Here is a 6,074-nt window from a genome sequence, read left to right on the forward strand (position 1 = left end):
AGGCAGAGAAAGATCTGTTGAAAAGATATAGGAGGAAGGACTCAAAAGCCCTCTGTTTTTTATATCAAGCAATGCATGAGAGTGTGTTTCCAAGGATAGAAGCAACCAAAACATCCAAAGAAGCATGGCAAACTCTCAAAACAGCCTATCATGGCATGGAGAAAGTGAAGACAGCTAAACTACAGTTGCTGAGGAGAGATTTTGAGAACCTGTGCATGAAGGAGGCAGACAATATTGACTCATTCTTCATACATGTGATTGGTCTGGTCACACAGATAAGGTCTCATGGAGAAACTGTTGAAGAAAGGAGGATTGTGGAGAAACTATTGAGGAGCCTACCCTCAAAGTTCCATGTGATTGTCACCACCATAGAAGAGACAAAGGATCTCTCAAACTTTTCAGTTGATGAACTTCATGCATCACTGATAACACATGAGCAGAGGTTGAGTAGAAATGAAAACTCATCTCTAGAGCAAGCCTTCAAGACCCAGATGTCTTTTGGAAGAGGAAGAGGTCAATGCAGAGGAAACAAGAGAGGAAGAGAGAGAAGCCAAAACAGAGGTGGAAGGAACAGTCCAGCAAATGCTCAAGGAAGAGGCAGCAATTCAAATCAGAACCAAGGCCAAGGCAGCAGTCAACAAAGTGGACAACATCATGCTTAAGGACAAAGGTATGAAAAATCCAATGTCCAATGTTATTATTGTAAAAAATATGGGCATTATGCAAATGAATATAGGAAAAAGCAGCATGATATGAATAATAGATATAGTGTAAATATCACTAGAGAAAATATCAGCCAAGATAATGTGCTTTTATCTTGAAACATGGCTGAAACAAACAGTGAAGATATATGGTTTCTAGACTCCGGTTACAGTAACCATATGACAGGAAACATAGCCTTGTTTTCAAATTTAGATCAGAGTGTGAAGTCACAAGTCACACTTGGGACTGATAGTAAAATTTCTGTTATGGGAAAAGGAGAAGTAAAAATATTTACAAAGAAATGTGAAAAGAAAACCATAGCAGATGTCTATTATGTTCCTGGAATGAAGTGTAACCTCTTAAGTATTGGACAGCTTGTTCAAAAGGGTTACAATGTTTTCTTTGAGAATGATGTATGCACCATCATGGATAGAGCACCCAGCAAAAGATGTATTGCTGAAGTGAAGATGACGAGGAACAGGATGTTCCCTCTCAGAATAAGGGCAGATTTAAAAAATAAAGAAGTAATAGCAGCAGTGACACAAGAGGCTTTCCAAAGCGTACCAAATGATGAAAATTGGTTGTGGCACTTGAGATTTGGACATCTCAACTTTGGAGGTCTTAACTTGTTGAGTAGAAAAGGAATGGTAAGAGGATTACCATTGATAGAGAAACCGGACAGCCTTTGTGAAGGTTGTATCTTGGGGAAACAACACAGAGAAATTTTTCCATCAGGGAAAAGCATAAGGGCAAAGGCACCCTTAGAGATTGTCCACTCAGACTTATGTGGACCGATGCAAACTCCATCATTAGCAGGCAGCCAATATTTTCTAACATTCATTGATGATTTTACAAGAAAAACTTGGGTTTATTTCCTGAAGAACAAAAGTGAAGTGTTTGAAAAATTTCGAAATTTCAAAGCACTTGTGGAAAACCAAAGCGGGCTGCATATCAAAGTTTTAAGAACTGACAGAGGAGGTGAGTATATCTCCAAAGAATTCCTATGGTTTTGTAGAGAAAATGGAATACACAAGCAATTTACAGCAAGGTACATTCCGCAGCAAAATGGAGTTGCTAAAAAGAAGAATAGGACCATCATGGATATGGCGAGGAGCATGTTGAAAGCAAAGCATTTGCCACATGATTACTGTGCTGAAGCTGTACACTGTGCAATATATATTTTGAATAGATGCCCAACAAAAGCAGTCCTGAACAGAGTGCCGGAAGAAGCATGGAGTGGGAGAAAGCAAGGAGTCACCCACATGAAATTTTTTGGTTGTGTGGCTTATGCACACATTCTAGATCAGCTAAGGAGGAAGTTGGACAGCAAAGGGGAGAAATGTATTTTCATTGGATACAGTGAGGAATCCAAAGCTTACAGGTTGTATATCCCATCTACCAAGAAGTTTTTTGTGAGAAAAGATGTTCAATTCATTGAGGAGGAAACTTGGGATGGAAGCATAGAGAAAACAGTGAATGTTAAAAACTGTTTGTCTCATGATGAAGATGATGAGGAGGTCGTTGAAATACATCCCAAACAGCAGCACCAACACAAGGACAACAAGGGACACCCTTGAGGAGAAATGAAAGTGCTTCTCCAAGCACACCATAAGGAGGAAATTCAAGTGCATCTTCAAGCACTTGCACACCGAATAAAACAGGTAAGAAATTCAGAGATTTAAGTGATATTTATGATGAAGGAATGAATTCCTTGTTTGCTTTGTATTATCATGTTGATAACCCTATTCATTTCGAAGATGCAATTAAAGATAAGAAATGGATAGAAGCTATGGATGAGGAGATGAATGCCATAGAAAGAAACAAGACATGAGATTTAGTTGAGCTACCAAAAGGTAAAGATGTCATTGGAGTTAAATGGGTCTACAAGACCAAGAGCAATGCTGAAGGCAAAATAGAAAGACACAAAGCAAAACTGGTTGTCAAAGGAGATAAGCAGCAGTATGGGAGAGACTATGAGGAAACTTTCGCACCGGTTGCAAGAATAGAAACAATGAGAGCAGTGTTGTCCATAGCAGCACAAAACAAGTGGAAAGTTTACCAAATGGATGTGAAGTCAGCATTCCTAAATGGAGTGTTAATGGAAGAGGTTTACATTGAACAACCTCCAGGCTATGAAAATAAAGACCAAGAGCACAAAGTGTGCAGATTGAAGAAAGCTCTTTATAGGCTAAAGCAAGCACCAAGAGCATGGTACAGTACGATAGATTCCTATCTACTGGAAAAAGGATTTGAAAAGTGTGAGGGAGAACCCACCCTCTACATCAATGAAAAGATGGTAAAATACTGATTGTTGTATTATATGTTGATGATGTTATTTTCACAGGTAATGATGATCATCTTATTGAAAACTTCAAAACGGTCATGAAAGAAGAATTTGAAATGACTGACATGGGTTTGCTAAGATACTTCTTAGAAATAGAAGTAGATCAAAATGAAAATGGGATTTTTATCTCACAAGCAAAATATGTTAATGAAGTGTTGGAAATATTTAACATGCAGGACAACAGGGTAGCAATCACTCCCACAGTGATGGGATTAAAACTCAGCAAAGAGGACAGCAGCAAGGATTTTGATCCTAGTTTGTACAAGAGCATAATTGGCAGCCTAATGTATTTGACTGCAACTAGACCAGATATAATGTTTGTTGTTGGTTTAATTTCCAGATTCATGGAGAGGCCAAAAGAAGCACATTGGCAGGCAGCAAAAAGAATTCTGAGGTATGTTAAAGGTACAAAAAGGTTTGGAATTTTATATACTACTTCAGAATGTTCAGATTTAATTGGATACACTGATAGTGATTGGGCTGGAAGTGTAGATGATCGGAAAAGCACATCCGGTTATGTTTTTCACATAGGGTCAAGAGCCATTTCATGGGCTTCTAAGAAACAACCTATTGTAGCATTGTCTATAGCAGAGGCTGAATATGTGGCAGCTACAGCAGCAGCATGTCAAGTAGTTTGGACGAGAAGAATGTTAAGGAGCTTAGGCCAAGAGCAGGCAAAAGGAACGGTGATTTTTTGTGACAATAGTTCAGCTATTGCATTATCCAAGAATTCTGTGTTTCATAAGAGAACGAAACATATTGACACAAGGTTTCACTACATCAAGGAATTGGTAAACAATGGAGAAATTGTTTTAAAACATTGCAGGACTCAGGAACAGGTTGCAGACATTCTGACCAAGCCATTGGACCAGAAAAGTTTTGAATTTTTGAGGAAATGTTTGGGTATGACTGAACGCCCAGTAGTTGAAATTAAAGGGGAGTGTTGAAATATTAATTTCAAACTGCTGCGCGTATTTAATTCAGCAAAACCACCAGTCTCCCATCGGACCGCTTTTGCTGAGGTAGTGGTTTTCCTCTGAGGGGCTCCGCTACTGTACACCTTTCGACGCGTGTCCCCAGTACGTTTTGCAAAACAGCTTTTTTATCAGGACATAACATTCGTTTTGTTTGGGCAAGCGATATTCGTCTGATTGCAAGGATGGATGATGTCCGTTGATTAAAGCCAAAGTTGTGCACAGGCCTGCTGCAACATTACGTGACGTGAAGTAAAGTTCTGTTGACTGCCAGTAAAACAATTAATGGATTAATATGTATGTACTGTGGTCGTAGATTTTAGGTATAAGCTTTTAATTTTAATGTTTTTAAATTCACGGGAGTAAGTTTTATGTTTTACCGCAAAATTCAAACAACATATGTAATTTTGTTTTGTTCATTGTCATATACGCATTGTAATGCAAGGGAAGAAATGCACAGCAGTGCGAAACAAAACCAGAGCAGAGGGCGAATGTAACTTTTGTTAAAAATGGAAATGCAATGTAAAAGCAGCAGCGTGAGTAAAATATATGGAGCAATGCATATGTATTTTTGTTGATTGAAATGTAATGTGAAAAATAGATATGTAAGAATTTCTTTTATTTACAGCAGTAAATGTAAATGAAAAATTTACACACAGCAGTGTAAATCTTTTCAAAAGAAGACAAAGTAATTTTTTGTTGAAATGTTCTTGGTGTAATCCCTCAGGCACAGGAAGAATAATTTTTGTAACAGCAGTTCTGGTTAATGAATACAAAGAGTTTTTTTTATAGGTGTGAATTTTTGTTCTCCAGCAAACAATTTTTTTATGCTTCAGAGTATTACTCTCTGTTCAGTGATTTTGTTTTGGAATTTATCAGAAAAATCCCAACACCATCTGGGTGTAATCTCTAACAACAATTGTGAAAAAAAAAATGGAAAATTCTTTTGAAAGTTTCATATACGATAACAACAATTGTGGACATAAATGTAAAATGTCAGGCCCAAATCTTCATGTGGACATGACCGGATAACAATTATTGTGTTAAAATCAAGGATTACGGACTGAAATTTCGATGTGAGCATAATGTAAAAGCTCCATTTGAGAATGAAATTTCACAGTTATAATTCTGGTTTGACTCCAAATCAAACTTCACACCAAATCTCCACGCCCATTAAAACGAACATCATCAAATTAAGTAAAAAATAACTAAAATAATAAAATCTGTGATTTAATCAAATACCATTCGCCGGTTCTCTTCATGGCATCGGATAAGAGATGCTTCTTCATTGTCGGTACAGCCCGCACTGCTTCTTGAAGTGCTCCTCCGACCATTATTATCAGTTATTATTGGCCTGCTAATGCTGATATGAACAAATCCCCATTGCAAATTTCTAGGAATCTGCACAAGTATACGTACAAGTTTGGCAACTCATAAGACTTTACTGGTAGCCGGTGTTAAATTGTTTGAAGTGTTAACACCCAGGTTGTTCCCTTTGACTCCCAAGGGAATACGGCCGGGGTAACCACTAACCAAGCTTTGGATTACAGCTTCTAGCCAAACTGTAATCAGAGAGGGCTCTCTCTTTAAGATTTGTCTATGTTTTATGAAGATTTTAGGCTAGTTATGAGTTTAGCTTTTGTTTAATGTTTTGGTTGTGAACTGTTGATTGAGAAGGGCATGAAATGTTTGAGGAATTGTTATTCCATTGGGCATATGGGGTCAGAAATTGAGTAGGTCCTGATATCTGTGATGGAGAAAGATTTACTGCAGAGCTAGACAGCTATTCATGATACAAATTTTGATTTATAAATGAAACAGAGTGATATGGAAACTTATACATAGGGTGACTGTAAGTTAAGAAAGGCCATTTCCATTCAGTAGCATCTAAGAATTACTGCATAGAAACTTTCAAAGATTTATAGTAAGTTGGAGCATTTAAGAATTCCAATTTAACAGATAAACCTGAAGAAAACATTTATAACAATGAAAGATTGAATTCAGGGTGTCTCCATGGACAAATCCTGAGTTATTCTTCTTCTTTCTTGTTGAGA

General features: G+C 37.5%; 1 long non-coding RNA gene across 1 annotated transcript in view; it reads right to left on the reverse strand.

The window, feature by feature from the left end:
- The window catches only part of LOC149244772 (uncharacterized), a 148,572-nt gene extending 143,085 nt beyond the window's left edge, over window positions 1–5,487 (reverse strand). Inside the window, exon 1 of the long non-coding RNA XR_016245849.1 lies at window positions 5,263–5,487. This is a non-coding gene — a long non-coding RNA (uncharacterized LOC149244772). The remainder of the gene's footprint in view (window positions 1–5,262) is intronic.
- Window positions 5,488–6,074: the final 587 nt, after the last annotated feature.

The sequence above is a fragment of the Pinus tabuliformis genome, chromosome 8 (genome assembly GCF_031772625.1).
Source record: "Pinus tabuliformis cultivar Carrire ecotype Pingquan chromosome 8, CPIR1, whole genome shotgun sequence".
Taxonomy (NCBI): Eukaryota; Viridiplantae; Streptophyta; class Pinopsida; order Pinales; family Pinaceae; genus Pinus; species Pinus tabuliformis.